The following is an 18578-nucleotide window of genomic DNA, read 5'->3' on the forward strand; positions in this document are numbered from 1 at the left end:
CTTTCAAACTCTTCATCTCATTTCTCAGCTTCATAGAGTTTTTCTTGATGTTGTTACAAAATCTCAAAACATAAGCAGTCACGCGGAGAATTCTTTTGTAGCTTGAAAAGTACAGAAATCTTTCACTAAATTTCCTTTCCTTTTCAGTAAGTAAATTTATGACAACTGTTTTGCGTCTCTCCAGAAGTGCTTGCTCTGGAATGGATAATTCCGATATTGGCCAAACTCTTCACTTCCATACAACCAAGTTGGTCCCTGCCACCATTAACTCTGCAGAAGGTCCGACCAGTCGCAAGTTCGGGTAGGTAAGTCTGCTGGGTTGACGTCTCCAGGAACATGTCTCCAGTCATCTATATTGGTCAATTTCCTGATTTCTTTCACTCGATTTCCAATGAAAGTGTTCCATGGTTCTGTGTTTGTAATCATGCCAAGACGATCATTGAGTCCGTCCAAAAATATGTCTTCAAAGGAAAATTCAAATTTTCTAATATTGTTGAACCAATTCTAGCTCCCATGACAGCTCCTAAAAGTTCCAGTCGCAGAATTGTCGGTCTCATAACCGAAGCTATTCTAGCCTTTGCCAAAATCATTGAAACTTTCACTTCTTCCCTTTCTTCACAGCGTAGAAATGCACAGCAAGCATACCCTTGAGACGAAGCATCAGTAAATATGTGTAAGCTGGCCATTTTGAAAGTTCCATACAATATTCTTCGAGGGATTCGACATTTCTGAACAAGATCGAAATGTTTAACCCATCTTCGATAACGTAATTGCAAATCGGATGGCAACTCTTCGTCCCAGTCTAACTTATTTCTCCAGGCTTCTTGGAGTAGTAACTTAGGCAATAGTGTCGGCCTATGGGATCATATATGCTGTTAACAACAGAAAGTAACATTCTCTTCGTTACAACCTCACTAGATTTTATGTCAGCTTGAGAACCAACGCATTAAAGTTCATCGGTTTCTGTATCCCACTTAAGGCCAAGTACACTTTGACTTTCCTGACACTGAAGTCCAGAATGAGCCCAACATCTCAGTTCAAATGACGCTTCATTCATTATTTGCATAGCTTGAGATTTCAGTTGCTCCAGTTCTTTTACGTTAATGACACTTGTGACTAGGTTGTCAACATAAAACCCTTCTCTCAATTTATCAATCGTATTTTGAAGGTTTTCTGTTTGGAATTTCTGCAATTCTAAATGATATTTTATTGTGGCGTTCAGAAGAAAAGGACTGGAAGTGATGCCAAAAAACCACTCGGCAGTGTCTATAAATCTTAAGTTTGGTGCTTTCAGCATCTTCCCACCACAAGAACCTCAGTACATCTCTGTCTTCGGCCCTTAAACCTATTTGCAGAAAAGCTTGCTTTATATCAGCAACTACTCCCAAGGGCCCTAAACGGAATTTCAGCAGTAGTGGCGGTATCTGATGTATCAGACTCGGTCCAACACTCAAACACTCGTTTAAAGAAGCATACCCAGGCCGCTTGAAAGAAGCGTCGAACACTGGGCGCACTTTCGTAGTACTGCTGGATGGCTTGATAACAGGCCTATGAGGGAGAAAATGACTGAGCTTAGGAAGATGTTCCATTGGAACAGTTTCTATGATGCCTTCTAATTTTCCACTGTTGGAATACAGCATTGTAGGCTTCGAAGTTATTTTCGTTTAACAAACGTTTTCTTACCGTGCGAAGTCGCGATTCAGCTATATCGTACTTATCATAAAGAGCAGGATGCCCAGCTAACCACGGCAAAGCTACTTCATAACGTCCATCTTCACATACCCTTCCCCCCCGGGGGTCGACGTAGAGAACTCTGCGAAGCTACTGGCTAGGATCTGTACCTAGGCAGTCTCGGCCACGGGGGTATAAAATTTATGAACTTGGTGGTTCTGAAGGCTCTGGGAAAGGTCACTTATTGGCCGGCCTCGGAGTCTGGCACGTCCTAGCGCGGCGTGGTGCTAGTAACCCGTGAGGATTTCCCCCGGGGTCGCTGGGTAATGTCCCGCTGCGACGGGCTCGCCCGAGCGACTGGCAGGAGCAATTGATGACCGGTGCTGCCTGGTGATGTATCCAGGTGGTGCGCGGCTCTGCTGGAGGGTAATAGTGGAGGTTGAACCTCCACGACGTGCCCGAAGGCAGAGTCGACCTGTAGTGAGCTAGTTCTCGGAACAGGGAAGCCCAAACCTATAGTTCACATTCCCTTAAATTTTTCTTAGAATGGATCAAAGTGTCTTCTTCAAGAAGAATCTTATTTTTTCTTTCTACAAGATCTGTAATACCTAAAACTTCTAAATCCCATATCTTCGGCAACTCAAAATTTTGAAGATTTAACGTGACCAAATTAACCACTTGCCTTTTCTTGCCTAGCCCTAAAATTGTCCAATCTAGTAAAGTCTCAACAGCGGAAACTCCAGATGTAAGTACCTCAATTCTTCCAGTTAAAATGTTTCCAAGTACATCGGCTCCTAGAAGAACTCGTATAGGTGGGGTATCTCTTCCAACATCTGTTAATTTTATCCCTCGTGAAGCAAGATCAACAAGCAGTGCTTCATCACGTATTCTGGGTAACGTTGAACAAATTTTCTGTTGATCAAGCAGAGACATTGAAGTAGAATACTTTCGATCCAAGCTTTCAATAGTTACTGTATATCTGTTACGCTCAGCAGCCGGAGAAATTCCTCCGCCAAACAATCCTTGAGATAACACTTCCTTTCCGGAAGGAGGAAGATTTAACTCAGCAGCTAAGCTCTTCTCAATATAGGAACGATGTGATCCATCAACCATTAATGCTCGAACACAGATTTCTTTGCCTCTATGCCGTAATCTGATCGTGATTGTTTTCAAATATATTTCACGTTCTGAAGGAAGATTTGTCAGTAGAGTCTCTGTAGAATTTTGTTTTTGATCTGCTACTTTGTCCTTTGAAGAGGAATTAATATCTTTACGTAAACCTGGGCAGAGTAACGCGTAATGCCTCCGTGCACAAATCAAACAATTCACACTACTACGACATCTTTTTGCCATATGACCAGGCTTAAGGCAAACAAGGCAGCATCCTTTGCGTATAACTTTAGATTTCCTCTCATCTAGAGTCATCTTGGGAGCTTTCTTACAGTCTCTACTAAAGTGTGGATAATCACAAAAAATACATTTAGCCCTTTCCTGTGTGGATGAAATAAGAGCTGAAGCAGAAGGGGTATAATTTCTTGTAGTATCAACTTCCCTTTTAACCGTAACTTGAGTTCCGAAACCTGATCGAGCCAAATTTATCATTTCTTCTGATTCGACTTCATGGCGTAAAAAGCAAATCAGGTTTTCCAGGGATCTCTGACTGGTAGCTTCTACTTCGTCAATATTTTCTGAACTTCTACTCCTTTCCCACGCTCGCAGAACATTTTCTGGCAAACATGACTCCACCAATGGCTCTAAAAAGTCAGCAAATTTTTCTTTTGTACGCCCTAAACTTTCTAATGCTCTTAATTCGGTCTCTAGCATATCGTAGAGGGTGGCTAAATCAGGGGCATTCTTCCCGGCCATAGCATTTTTCAGAACAAGTGAAAGGAGATCGCGGACATATATTTGCACTAGAAGATCCTCCCGACCAAATCTTAATTTCAGCTGTTAGATGGCCTTTGGATAATTTTCAGCTGTTATTGGGAAACTGGATATTAATCTAGCAGCTCTCGAATCAGGCACCATAGACTGGTATAAATATTAGGATTTGTCTATAGCAGTCAGTTTCTCTGAGTCATGTATTTTTGAAAAAATACTCCAAAATGTTAAAAAGTCTTTGGGATCACCCGAAAAAATTTTTAATTCAAATTTAGGTAATTTTAATTTTACCACATCACGCTCTGCAGGACTTTCGAAAAAAGATCCAGAATCTTTACTTAAAAGCGTTTCTGTCTTTGATTTAAGCTGAAAATAATTATCTCTGTAATCCTCTGCCGCCTCAAAATCGGCTTCGTATTCAGCAAGTCTCAGTATTTTCTAAAAGTAATGACTAAATATTATTCTGAATCTCATCTAAACGTAAAAATTTATCTTGTAACTGAGCGTTCAACACGCTCAACTTATCAGCATTCTTGGCGTCTTTCGTCGCCAAATATTGCTTCAGCTTATTCACCGTAGACGTAAATGAAGTTCTTAACGACTTTCGTTTTATTTTCAGAGCATCCATATTTGTATGTACACCCAAAATAGTTACTTAAAATGATACGTAATAAATTCTTAATTTTCTATTTATAATGAAAAATTAAAGTATTTACACTTTCTTAAACTTAAATCACTTTATCATCATAAACGGCATATCGTATACTTATAAACAGTAATTTAAATCATTCGTACCTGTACGGTTTCATAATATCAAATTCTGAATTCTTCAAATGCAGAATACAAACTCTGTCGTGTCTTCGGACGCCAATTTTGTTTTGATTCTAAATCAGACTTGGTTTTATATCCAATTTATTTGATTTACGAACACATACAGACGATTATTTACATGTAGAGTTTAGTATAAAGATAAAGTGTTTCGTACATCTTGATGATAAACATTCCGTATTTCAGTAATATAACTAACTTAACTGCTGCTTGCTTAAAAGAACGGGAAATCCCCGATCACAACATATGAAACTGGTTGCCAGATTCATACATCAAACTTAACAAACAAAACAAATTCTTAAATAATATTAAACGGGAAATACTAAACTTAATAGGAGTCATAACAGCTGCAGAGCGTTGGCCGTGTTGCGATAGCTCTCTTTAATTTTGTTTGAAAATTCATTCATTAAAGAAGTCGAATATTACTTAGCCGAAGTTTTAAAAGTTCTTCTAATTTTACATAATCTCCAGGGAACGATACTGAAGCCTTCACAACATTGGATCCAAATGTAGAGGCTTTATTCCCTCCATTGAACACCACTCGCTTGGTTCAACCAATGGATAAATGAATCATAAGAACATTCAAAGCCTGTTATGTCAGGCGTGTTTATGTCAAATAAAGCAATAGGTGAAGGAAAGCACGATACATTAATTGCATTGTGGAAGCAGTTCAACATTAGACACTGCATAGAAATGATCAAACTCACGTGAGAACAGGAAACTTCATCAACAATGAAGGTTCGTTGATATCAGTGCTGGCCAGAAGTTGTCAAAAATTTAAAGACTATCCACCGATTGAAAGTAAAATAGTCGGCGAAGGTTTGTCAGAATTAGAAAGAGGAGAAATCAAAGAATTAGTCGAAAATGACAAATAAAGAATTGAATGAACTTAACATCATCCAACGGTGAAGGCAGCTATAATGGTGTGGTGGTGTGGTGTATTTAATTATGGCAAAGCACACGAGGGCTATCTGCCTAAAGGGAGGGATGCCTTTCGTGGAGGACTTTCTAAGGGAAACTGGCTTGTATACACATTACACATGGGGAAAACCACGAAAACGCCCATGCAGCCAACCCGTTCGCGGGATTCGAACCTCAGACCGAACTACCAGTGTTCAGCGTCTTTACCGCTCGGCCGCTGGTGGGCGCAGCTATAATGAAAAAGATGTAGTGATATACAAGACATTCAAGAAGTGAAACGAATTCTTAGAAAAAGTATTGGAACTCTTTGATTTTGTAATGGAGAACTCTATTTTACGATGGTGAAAGAAGAGGCTATTTCATGAAAGGTATTGAAAAACTTTGTATCTAATGAGTTGCGTCAGACATTGTCCCAAGCAAAATATCGGCAGCCATTTAAAAGAAAGTTGTATCATGTACCGACTTATTAAGCACCGATTGAAATCCTCTCAGTTCTTTCATTTTTCTCTTTTAATTGCATTAACATTTTGATTAGCATAAATGACATATAATTTTGTCAAAACCTAAATATTATTGTAATTCAAGGGGAAAATTAAAATGAATTATACCTAACACATTTTCACAATAGTAAGTTATTTTTACGTAACGTGATTTTGCTGTACGCGCAATGTGTTGATGACTTAACCCTCGCGTTCGGAAAGGGTGTGCTGTAATACAAAGAATATTTTATAAGAAACAAAAAATTTTATGACCTTCCCCCCGAAAAAAAGTACTTTTATGGCCGATTTTACATTTTTACAACCAGTGGATACGTTTCAGCTATGGCCTTCATGCAGGCTTTCAAAGTGTGACTACTTAACAGATCATTTAGAAATATAATTTAAAATATCAGTTACTTGACCATCCTTGATTACCGTTTATAAGCATATTATTTGATTACTCGGTTTTAAATAAATAAATATAATTTTTAGCTGTTCTTATTATTGAATGTTTAAATGCCATTTGAGTTAAAATAACACTCTGAATAAACATGATGCCAGTAGCTAGATTTCCGCCTTTTCTTTATCACGAAAAGACGAATGTTCTATATTTAAACCTTCGGAAGTAATCCTGCAAATTTATAAATATTACATTGATTCTTTAACTCCTTCAACGATAAGTTTAAATGACAGTTAGGTATATGTATTTCATATCATAAGAAATAATTTAATGTTTAAATTGGGGTTGTGAATAATCAGAAAGTACCTTACGAATAAGAATATGAAATAAAAGAATATGAAAAAGTATCACAGTGCATGATGTTGAAATTAGAAAAGAGAAATAATTTGTGAAAAATTCATGCTGTGTGTTATTTATGAAATCGATGTCAGTATACATCAGCATACAGTATACATGACTTATATTCTATTATATATACTATATAACTTTCATATTGTTACGAATTTTATAAATACGTAAATAGTTTTAGTGAAATTATATAGTTTTAGTGAAATTGTTTTCTTTTAAACCATTAAAACCTAAAGAAGCGAAGCTTTGCCGCAAAAGTAAGAATACAGGGCAAGTCTATTTAACACCTAGTAAATGGTTATCTCCCTAAATTGGCGAGAAATGGCCAAGCCAGCGATGGTTTTCGCGACTGATTTTTGTCGCAAAATTTGGCGGAAAATCGCCAAAAGTCGCCCAACTTTGTGATCATTTGGCAACAATGTGATCAGTCTCTGTATAACTGTAATGGTGTTGTAATTGAATAACTATAATTGGTGCTATGTATAGCTGGAACCGTATCTGTTCTTCATGACGCTTCTAATAATTTTGAGAAGGTACTAGAAACCTCTCAGTACCAGGTACTCAGTGAGCCCACTGTATTTCTCTACCATCATATATGCTTCGACTTCGTCTACGGATACTGTTATCTTCTCTTCATGATTAGCCTTACAAAACGACCAAACAAGAGATCACGTTTTGCTATCACTCTGTGAACTTTTTATCTGCATGATAAAATGCTTTCTTCATTTGAAATGCATTTGTTAGCTACGCTGTACTATATCTTGCTAGTCTGGGATAGGGCTTCGGTCCAAGAACCCATGCCTTTGGCCATCTAAGAATCGAAATCTTTCGGCGGCCAGCAGAGAAAACTATACAAGACCGTGAAGAGCATCATTTTCTGAGTATCAGTTGTTTAGTTTAGCGTCAGTTCGGAGTATTGGGATATATCCGTGTTATATTTGCGCTTTAGATACGCAATGCATTGGGTTTCGTTTAACGTTCTTAGTAGTTTGAAGTATAACTACTGATTATACTCTGTGAGCTGTATGAGTATTTCTGTGGAAAGTTCCAGAACTGTGAAGTGTTCCTTTTGGTAAAATAAAGTTTATCAATTTTATCTACTCCTCAAGCAATGAAGGCTCATTAGGAACATGACCAAACAAGAGATCACACGGCAGACTAAGGTCACAACCGAAGAGCATCTGCAATGAGGTATAGCCAGCAGTCTCCTGGACATTACCGCGATTGGCCAGTAAAGAACAGTGGTAAATTCCTGTCCCACTCCTTTTGGTTTCTGGAAAACACCAGCTAGAGTTTATTAAGGTTGGTTCACGTAAACCTTTCTATCATGCCGTCTGACTGGGGATGTAAAGGTTGTAATGTTGCGCGGCCCCAATCTGCACGCAAGAATAGTGGTGACTGCTATGAACTGGAAAGTACACAAAGTCTTGAGAAGGGTTTAAATCGCTTTTTATTCAACTTTAGAAATTACAGATGCGTGCTCTTGACGCTCACAAACTACGCCGACCCGGCGGTAAAATAAAAATAAAAAACTAAAAATGAATAATAAGAAGTTACTACCTACGAGGCTCTCTAAAGGTAACTAACCTAACCGCGTTCTAAGATACTGCTAATATTTCAGCAAACTTCTGAATATTAAGTTGAAAGATTCAACTATCTGCCGAGGCAAGCACACAAGCCGAAACGCGTGGTTCTTCGAATTCTACCTAGCCACCTCCACGCTCGTGAAGCAAGAAAGCACACTATCGAACTCCTTTCCCTTCTATTTAACTCAGATTACTTCCGCTGACAATTTGAATACTTTGCGCTTTCTACTAAAATTTACATACTCTGGCATTGGCAATTCCAGGGGAAAGTAAGGCTTGACAGGAAAGATAGTTTAAACTTAAAATAAATGTTAGTTAAAATAAATATAAACCCTACAAGGTGTTGTTTGCGTTTCGTCGATACCGAGTATCTTTCAGAGTTCTGTAATTCCACCCTAGATAAAATTTCTTCTTTGATCGGAATGTAACTGAAGAGGCACTCCGAACATAGAGATCCAATACTGTACCGTCACCTGTGCTACTGTGATAAGGATGTCAAAGGCAGTACGATCAAAAGGCGCTTTTACATTGTAACGTTGTAGCTTCCCTTGGCTGCATTTCTTCGGTCTCCTTTCTGATCTGCACAAGCATCGCATGATTGGTACCACTTTTGCATGTCAGCCCTTGCATGACTCGTATAGAAGCACTATCGAACTCTTTTCAAAGTTTTCATTATTCTGAAATGCCCTCCTGTAAGACTGCTGTGTAGTTCTTTAAAACGCCCAGTATCCGGGATCTTAGAAGTATCAGCTACGGAATGCCTTTCCATCATCCCGATTCGAACTTCCGGTACAAGATGCCGTTTCGATATGGAGTGAGTTTCAGAGAGCGAAATTAGGATTATGGATGGAAATGCTGTGCCAGGCAGGTTTCCGGTTTGAAGACTCCATAAATTCAATAATGGGCTTAATGTCGGTGTCTTCCAACTGGTTTTTCCTGAGTTCTTCGTCACTGCATGGGTCTAAGTCAGATAATATTGGATTTATAACTGAATGTACGATTGAACTAAGCAGTGCATATTTCAGTTCAATCCTATAACAATATCGGTAGCTTTCTGAGCAGGGTCTTCTGGACAGGATGTCAGCATTTTCATGTGATGATCCCTTGTACGACGGAAAGTGATGCCATATTCCTGGAGTCTCTGGACCCTTTTGGATATTTGGCCTTCATGAGTTTTCAAATTTAAGGGCTAGGTTAATGACGCATTATCTATGTGGAGTAGAAATTTTCTGTCATAGAGATAATGATGAAAATGTTCTATGGCTTTAAATATGGTGAGCAGCTTGTTTCTGGTGACACAGTAATTCCTTTTCGGTATAGGCAGACACTTTCTCCAATATACCACGGCACGTTCTTGACCATTTGGGACAAAACAGCATTGACACTATTATTGCCTACATCCATATCGAGAATCCACCCAAGTCCTGCTTTGCTGCCTCAACGTGGCAGGGGGTGTCACTGGGCGGAACGGGTGAAGTACGTCGGGAGCATAGCTCCTGGTAGGGCCACCCTAGGCGTGAAGGCCGTTCCAACATGCCCAACTAAAGCATAGCAGGTAAAGATCCTTCAGGGGATTACCGTCTCGGTGATCGGGTGTCAATCCTGGAGCACCTCCTTCTTTCTGCCTGCTCTCCTCTTAACTGCAACTTTTCCCGTTTTCCTTCTCCCATGTGGTTTCCTCATCCGAGGTTCGAGCTCGTAATAAGAAACTGAAACAGCCTTGTCCCTAGTTCTTCGAATGGCAAGAAAACTGCCCACGTGTTTGCCGTGCGTGGAGACCCGTGTCACTGGAAAGGAGGGTCCAGGTAGTTGAGGGGCGAGGTACTGTCCCCAACACACTGCTTTGTCCTCTGCTTCAGTTAAACGGGAGGCACCTTGTCATCCTCACGGGTGTCAATCGGCTGGTCACTAGTCCTTGTGGTCAGTGGCTTGGGAGCAAGCTCTCGGGAGTACCTGCTTTTGGGAAAGCCGACTGTGGGACTTAAGTTTGCGTATAGGTTCGGCTAGCCCTGGCGTAGGAATCTGCGTCCCCTTGTTGGTCTCCATGCTGGCTGAGGCAGTCGGGCCTGAATCTTTCTCCATTTAAGTATGAATACTATGATACCTTCCTGCTCCAACAATGTATCCGATACTCCGATTGTGACCAAAAGACTAAGAAGCGACATAGAAACACTGTATCAGATGTATTTTGTCCACGTTTCTTAATTATAACCAGCTCTGAAGAATTGAGAAAAACTGTCACCCTTTTTAATAAACAAACATCTTTTGTCTTCCATAGGAGAACTGAACAATATTAAGAGACTTCGGTCTAGAGACCTTTTGATAGAAACTGTGTCCGGAAACAGTCTAATTTAGTTAGTCTTTTGAAACTAGCTAAATTAAAACAAGCAAACATTGCAGTTAAGCCAAATAACATTCTAAATTCGTCCCGAGGAGTAATCTCTGAAATAGGTTTATTGTTTGAAGAGGAATTTTTTAAAGAGTTGGCATATCAAAACGTGTGTGGTGCTCGTAGGATCAAAATACGGAAAGAAGGTCAACTTATTCCCACTAAACATGTCATACTTACTTTCAAGTCTCCTAACCTGCCTAATAACATCAAAGCTGGATACCTAAACTGTTCAGTCAGGCTATATAAACTGAATCCAATGCGTTGCTTTCAATGTCAGCGCTTTGGACATGGAAAGACCTCTTGTCGCGGTAGCCTCACGTGCGCTTGATGTTCCATGTTTCCGTAGGCCACGCTAGTGAAGGCTGCTCTGCTGCCCCCTTGTGTATAAGCTGTAAAGGTGAGCATCCAGCTTTTTCAAGATCATGTCCGAAATGGCAGACAGAAAGACAAATTCAAAGCATCAAAGTTACACAAAGGATATCATTCACAGAAGCCAAAACACTTGTTCTCTCTAACCAGCCAAGACCTAATAAATCTTATGCATCTGCAACAAAATCATTCAGATCAATATCAACGCAAGCCACAATAACCACACAGAAAAAAGAACTAGCAATGACAGAAGGTCCTAGAAACCAAAAATCAGGGAAAAAACCTGATGTTGAAAGTAGTACGCCGGTGACTGCGCCCAAAGGAAAACAGGATGTCCAACAGAAAAAACATAGAGATGGTATGAAAGAGAAAAATAAGCAAAAACCCAGGACCCCCATTCAAAGTTCCATCGCAAGCATGAGTTCAGGACGCTTAGACGACTCAGACGAAAGGGACGTGTAAGAAGGGTTATCCCTTCCGAAACACCTTTTGCCTCGAAAGTCAAAACACCAACACCGCCAAAACAAGCATCCATAATGGGTACATTTATTTCGTGGAATTGCCGGGGTTTTCTTCAAAACCTGGATAAGATCAAGGATTTAATAAACATGCATCAACCTGCATGCCTTGCGCTTCAGGAGACCTTGTTAAAACCAAGCAGACATGCTAAGATACGGAGATATACAACAGTAAGAAAGGACAAACCATCTGGGGATCGTGCCTGTGGTGGTGTGGGCCTTATCTCCTCCCACAATTACCTACATTGCTCTCCCTTTGACGACCTCCCTTCAAGCTGTGGCGGTTCAGATTAATTTACAATTCTCAATTTCATTATGCACTATTTATTTACCCCCACATGAGCATGTAAATCAGTGAGAGTTGGACAGAATAATAAAGCAGCTCCCAAAACCTTTATTGCTTTTAGGTGACTTCAATGCCCTTAGTACATTATGGGGAAGTAGGGACACTAATCCAAGGGGCCGGCAGATTGAACAATTAATGGAAGATCACTCTATTTGTATCCTTAATAATGGAGAATACACTTGCTTTCATCAGTCGACTAGAACATTTCATGCAATTGATCTGGTTTTTTGTTCTCCATCTCTACTACCTTTGTGCTCTTTCAGTGTAGGGGAGAATCTCTACTATAGTGACCACTTCCCAGTCATTGTAAATATTACAGGGAAATCAAAGATCTCAAGACAACCACGCTTACTTTAAGATAAAGCTGATTGGGATCTTTTTGCATCTTGTGCTGTGCTGACTGAAGAAATGGTAAAGGATGTGGAGATTAATGTAGCAGTAAAAATGATCTCTCATGCCATTGCACAAGCAGCTGATCTCTGTATTCCGAAGTCCTCGACAAAGTTCTCTAAACCCTGGTGGAACAATGATTGTGATGAAACTTCGAGAGAGCAAAAGATAGCTTGGCATATCTTTCACCGATATCCAACACTGGCAGATCTTCTTGCTTTTAAAAAAGCTAAGGCGAATGCAAGAAAAATGAGACAGCAAAGTCAGAGAAAATCATGGGCAGCCTACGCGTCCACTATTACCTCCTCAATGTCTAGCAAGCAGGTTTAGGAAAGAGTCCGCCTCTGGACTATATAATGATTATCTCTTCTCTGTTCTAGAAAAAGATAGAAAGGTGATAAGTACTAGATGCTTTAGGTGATACATTTGCTGCTGTATCTGGCAGTAGCAATTACTCAAAAGAGTTTCTGCCCACAAAGATGCACTTGGAAAGGATTCAAATCGACTTCTAATGCAGAATTCCATTCTAATGCAGAATCTTATAATAAAGATCTCGTCATGTTTGAATTAAGAAATGTCATATCTCGCACTGATAGGACTTGCCCTGCCCTATGAATCTCTAGTGGTCCTTCTTGCTCTTCATAATAAGATATGGAAGGAACAAATTTTTCCTACTGCCTGGTGCAGGGCCTATTTTATTCCTTTAGTAAAACCCGGCAAGGAGCCGAAAAATCCTTTAAATTATCGCCCCATCGCGCTCACTAGCTGCCTTTGCAAGATTATGGAAAAAATGGTAAAACACCGTCTCACCTACTATCTGGAGACTAATCATTGTCTATCGCCTTACCAAAGTGGTTTCCGTAAGGAAGGATCTTCACTTGATAATGCCCTGTTTTTAGAAACCGCAGTACGTAATGCATTTGTGAAAAGAAATCATGTGGTTTCAATCTTTGACATGAAAAAGAACTTGGCAGCATGGAACTCTTCATGACCTTTATAGCACTGGATTGCGAGGTAATCTACCCATCTTTATTCAAAACTTTCTGAAGGACCGCACTTTCCAAGTCAAGATTGGTTCGTTGCTTTCTCAAGTCTTTGTACAACAAGAAGGTGTACCACAAGGTTCAGTGCTCAGTGTCACTCTTTTCAGCCTGAAAATTAATTCCATTTTAAGAGAACTTCCTCCCACAGTGCATGGTTTCCTGTATGTTGATGATCCGATGATCTATTGTCAAGGTCAAGATATGAGATACATTGAGAGACAACTACAAATTGCTCTAAATAGAATCATAAAGTGGTCCAACAACAATGGTTTTAAATTTTCTAGCCAGAAGACAGTCTGCATGCACTTCTGTCGCAGAAGAAATCTACATCTTGATCCAGAGCTGCATCTTGACGGCTCTTTGATCCGCGTTGAGCCAGAAGCAAAATTGTTAGGAGTTATCTTTGACAGAAAGCTGACTTTCCTTCCGCATATCCTAAATCTAAATAAAAAATGTGCTAAAGCTCTCAACATACTGAAAGTCCTGACCAGTACCTCATGGGGAGCAGAACGTTGTTCTATGCTCCGCATTTATAGATCTTTAATCCTTTCCAAGCTTGACTGTGACTGTGTTATCTACAGATCAGCAAGACCTTCTGTACTCCTGAAATTGGACCCAGTCCACCATCAAGCGCTACAGATTTGCTGTGGAGCCTATGTCATCTGTTTTGAACCATCTTTGGAATTCAGACGCCAGCAGTTGTCCATTGATCTTCATTATAAAGTAATGTCACAGGCCGAACATCCTGTCCGACTCATGACATCTGATCAGTACTGGCGTCTTTACCATGTCCGTCCTTCATGTATCCCACCTTTTGATCTTCGCATTCACTCAGTGATTGAAGAATTCAACCTAAATGATCTGCATCCCAAAAGCTTTGACCTTTTCGGTATTGCTCCCTGGCAAGCAGTGAACATTCACCTACTTAAGATTTTTGGAGAACTAAAGAAGAGCAGTACCAATGATATCCAATACCAACAAATTTTCCTAGGGCATAGAAGCAGTTATTCTAACTACAAAGCAATTTTTACTGATGGCTCAAAGAATCATGATCACGTCGGGGCAGCTTTTGTTTGTGATAAAGAAATAAAGAGTAGTAAACTTCATAAGGCTGCATCTGTCTTTAGTGTGGAAACTTTTGCCATTTTGAATTCCGTAATCTTTATCTCTAGGCAGAATAGCAGAAAGTTCATCATCTACTCTGATTCTCTAAGTGCTCTTGAATCAATAAATACAAATACCAGCCACCCTTTGGTCTTAGAAATTTTAAAGGCACACCTCCGTTTGAGAAACGCAGGTTATTATATTGCGAACTGATGAGTGCCTGGACATGCTGGTATCAAAGGCAATGAACTCGCCGATATTGCAGCAAAATCTGCTGATATTACCTCATAAAATAATGTCCCTTTTACAGACATACGGAATTACATTAGAACAAAGGTCTTGTTCAGGTGGCAAGGATTCTGGGAATGCTAAACTCTGAACAGATTAAGGCAGGTAAAACCCAATTTGGAGTACTGTTAGTCAAGAGAGATCGGAAGGAGGATGTACTACTGACTCGCTTACGAATTGGTCATTGCAGACTGACACATCAGTACCTCTTGAAAGGAGATAATGAGCTTATTTGTGGCACTTGCAACGTTCCCATTTCAGTTAATCACATTTTAACCTGCTGTCCTGCTTTTAGTCAGAAACGTGAATTTTATTTTAACTCTCTTCGCTCTATAAATGCGAATGTTAACATATCTCATTGGAAGAAACCCTCACACCAACCTCATAAGTTTTTTTAAAAGACATCTTTTTTTACCATATGATTTGAACTACATTTTATCCTGCTCTACTTGTTGCTAGAGCATTTTTCATTTCTGCCTGGACATTTTAAAGCCATTTCTTCTTGCCTTCATCAGCATTTCAGTTTCATTCCATCAATTCACTTGATACAATGTGTTTATGCATCTTGAATTTTACTCACCATTTGTCTGGCGCATAATAATAACCTTCGAGGTTTTGTGCCGTTTAAAAAATCAACCAACCAACCATATCGAGAATAAAGGGTTTGTTGAATTGATGCTAGGATGGGAGCAGATGCAAAAGCTTTCTTCTTTCTTTCTTCTGTTAAATGCGTCCTCATATTCTTTTGTCCGCAAAAACGTTTGCTTATTCTTTGTCATTTTTTGAAGGGGTCTTGCGATGGAAGAAAAGTCTTTCAGAAATCTCCTATAGTAGGTGCAAGGCCCTAGGAAACTTCTTAACTGATGGATACTTTCGGGATGTCTCTAATCTTTAGCTGCTGAAACTTTTTTTTTGGATCTGTAGCCATACTTTGGGCAGACATGACATGTCCGAATTAAGTCATTCCCTCTCTGAATAGTGGACCTCAACTTTAGATTGGCTCCTTTCAGTTTCTGAAGAACCTGTATGATTTTCTAGATATTTTTTAAAACTCTTCCCGGCAATGATGAAGTCATCCAGGTATATCAGAGAGGCTTTGCAGAAGATACCTGTCAACACAGTCTCTATAAGGCATTCGAATGTTGTCGACATATTACATAGTCCAAGCGGCATAACTTTGAACTGCCAAAGTCCTTGCCAGGTAGTAAATGCCGTCTATTCGGTCAGAGTGTATCCCTACCTGCCAGGATCCACTCTTTAAATCAAGTGTCGAAAACCACTTGCTTCCAGAAAGAATGTCCAAAATATTGTCAGTTCTAGGAAGAGGGTAGCTATCTTTCTTCGTAACCACTTTCAATCGATAGTCAACGCAAAATTCAGTTAACCAGCTTTTGTTCTGACCGGATGATGGGAGAGGCCCATAGACTTACTGGAGATTCAATAACCTTGCCTTCTTGCATGTTCTTTAGAAGTTTCCCTTCCTCTTGTTTAGCAGTTGGTAGACGTCTTGGATATTGCTTGATTGGTGGATGATTCCTTGTATCGATTCTATACTATGTTATGTTAAATTGGTTCAACCTATGTGAGAAAACAAGTGGGAGAAAACATCTTCAAATTCTTGAAAGACACGTTCAGCAGCATTCCTCTCTTCGCCGTTTAATTGCACATTCTGCAGTTAATCTGATGTAAAGCTTTCAAAAGACACGGATTCTGAAGTGTTACTCTTTCGTTTAATACTGGTCACTGGAGTACATGCTGCAACTACTTCACCTTTCCTAATAGCTTTCACCTTATCAGTTACATTGGCAACTCTCACCGGGATAACAATCCTGTATACGTCTACAAGTGCAGAGGCTACTAGTACTCATCATGGGATGTTAAGTTTTGGGATATTCCATTATACCATACTGGAAATTTCTGTTTCCAGCTATGAATCCTGGTAATTAAAATTCTGTTCTAGCTGGTACATTGGTAGCGTCTTGAGCTATGATTTGGTGCATGGGTTTAACTTCTGCATCATTAATTCTGAATCGGGTTATGTCCTAAGAGGCAGAATGCAGTTCATTATTTTTAAAGTCCAAGGAAAGATTGAATTTCCTTTGGAAATCCAATCCGATTGTGCAAGGATTTGTAATATCTGCCTCATATTCCGTGTGATGGTAAGCGACATTTCCAAACAGGATGTTAATGTTTAATTTTCAGTCGATGTCATTCTTTTGGACACTGTTTAGAGGGTAACGCAGGACAGTGTCCAGATGAGTTTACCTTCCAGTTGTTGAGCCAGATCTTTTCGAATGATGGTAACATCGGTTCTTGTATCGATGGTTATATTGCAAGGAACTCCATTGACGTATCGCATGATGAAAAGTCCATTACTGCCGGCATTCAGTGCCGAAATCTGAAGTGCTTTAAAATGGGGCTTCTCAATATCTTTAATCTCTGCTCCACAAGATGTCCACTAATTTGTTTCTTGCGTCCTTACTAGGGAGCAGTCTTTTTTCCTGTGTCCATTTACCGTTGGGCGTTCTGCAGTACCTTTGTACATGGCTGTAGCTTCAGCACTTTATGGTAAGTTTGTTATTTCTCCTTTTCCGTCTCAAGGCGTTGACCTTGTCTGCTTAAATTGTCTAGATGAGCAACTATTTGATGCACTTACTCCTAGACATGAGCACCTCTGATTGGGTAGCGGTCCCTATTAGTAGCTTACTGGGCTGCCTAAAATTTCATGGCATACACTAGAGCGCTTAAGTCCTTGACATCCGCCATTCGCAGAGCTTTCTGTATTTCTTCAGGATTCTGGATGCCAACAATGAAGTACTGCAGGATATGCCTTGCTTCTGTCAGGCATTCTGAAAAGGCAAGATGGGACAGACTTTCAACATCCGTGGTAATTCTATTTAGTGTTTCCATGGGCTTCAGTTGACAGGTCAATTGAAGCCTGCTATAATATTTTAAATACGAAACTGGATACAGCTTTGAAGTCTAGTCTCTGGTTTTCAGGAAAAGTTTGAAGGTTATTCGCTGTGTCTGCTGTCAGAGAGGCGCCGAGTTGACAGGACTTAGCTTGGGAATTCCTTCCATTCGCATCCGCCACTATAGAAAAATGTGTCATCTGCACTTGCCAGGAGGTCTTCTCATCATATGTGGATAGCTTCAGAGAGGAACGAGAAGGCACGGGTAAACATTTAAAGTCATCAGAATTGCTTTCTGCTGTCTCTATGCGTTTCTTTAAGGTGCCAACTTCTTTGACGACAGTAGCAGCAGAAACCCTGTCTTCAATTTGTTGTTCCATATGTCCTTGGACAGCAGAAACTTTCTTCAGTTTCTCCAACTCTGCTTTCAACTTTGTCTATTCTGCCTTTCATAGCCTCGAATTTTTTTTCCATTATGGCAGTAATTTCTCTTTCATTTTCTTTTGTCCAGCTTTCGTCCCTTCTGTAATGGAGTTGATGGCTTCTTCCATCTTTTCTTGACATCCTCTCATCTCTTCATTGAATGCCGCAAAGGCTGCCATGAGCAGTCTTAATTTCTCATCCATCGCTTTTGTCACTCTCATTCAGTCCCACTTCTGACAGCAAAAAGTGTTACGAGCATATGGGTTTGCAATAGATTGAATGCACACAGGTCCGAATATAGATGCGTAAAATTTATTCTATCAAAAGAAACATTTCAGAGTTCTGGAATTTTCCACAGAAATACTCGCACAGTATAGCAGAGTATAATCAGTAATTACACTTAAAACTACTGAGAACGTCTAACACAACACAGTGCACGGCGAATCTAAAGAGAAAGTTAACCTGGAGCTACCTTGGTACTCCGAACTCACGCTGAACTAACAACTTGCAACAACAAGAATCAATTTCACTTTCACATTTACAGAGTTATAGTAAGTGTTGTCAATAGGCTCCCACAACATGAACAATAAATGACTGCTATGGATAGTCAAATACAGGT

The 18578-nt window shown here is 39.8% G+C and overlaps 1 protein-coding gene across 12 annotated transcripts in view; it reads left to right on the forward strand.

Annotated features, from left to right (window-relative positions):
• The window catches only part of LOC118189353 (rho-related BTB domain-containing protein 1-like), a 265646-nt gene that overhangs the window by 145225 nt on the left and 101843 nt on the right, over positions 1–18578 (forward strand). The gene's annotated exons all lie outside the window — the stretch shown is intronic.

The sequence above is a fragment of the Stegodyphus dumicola genome, chromosome 5, assembly GCF_044657685.1.
Source record: "Stegodyphus dumicola isolate Sdum_Otavi_A_Nest chromosome 5, ASM4465768v1".
In the NCBI taxonomy this organism is placed as follows: domain Eukaryota; kingdom Metazoa; phylum Arthropoda; class Arachnida; order Araneae; family Eresidae; genus Stegodyphus; species Stegodyphus dumicola.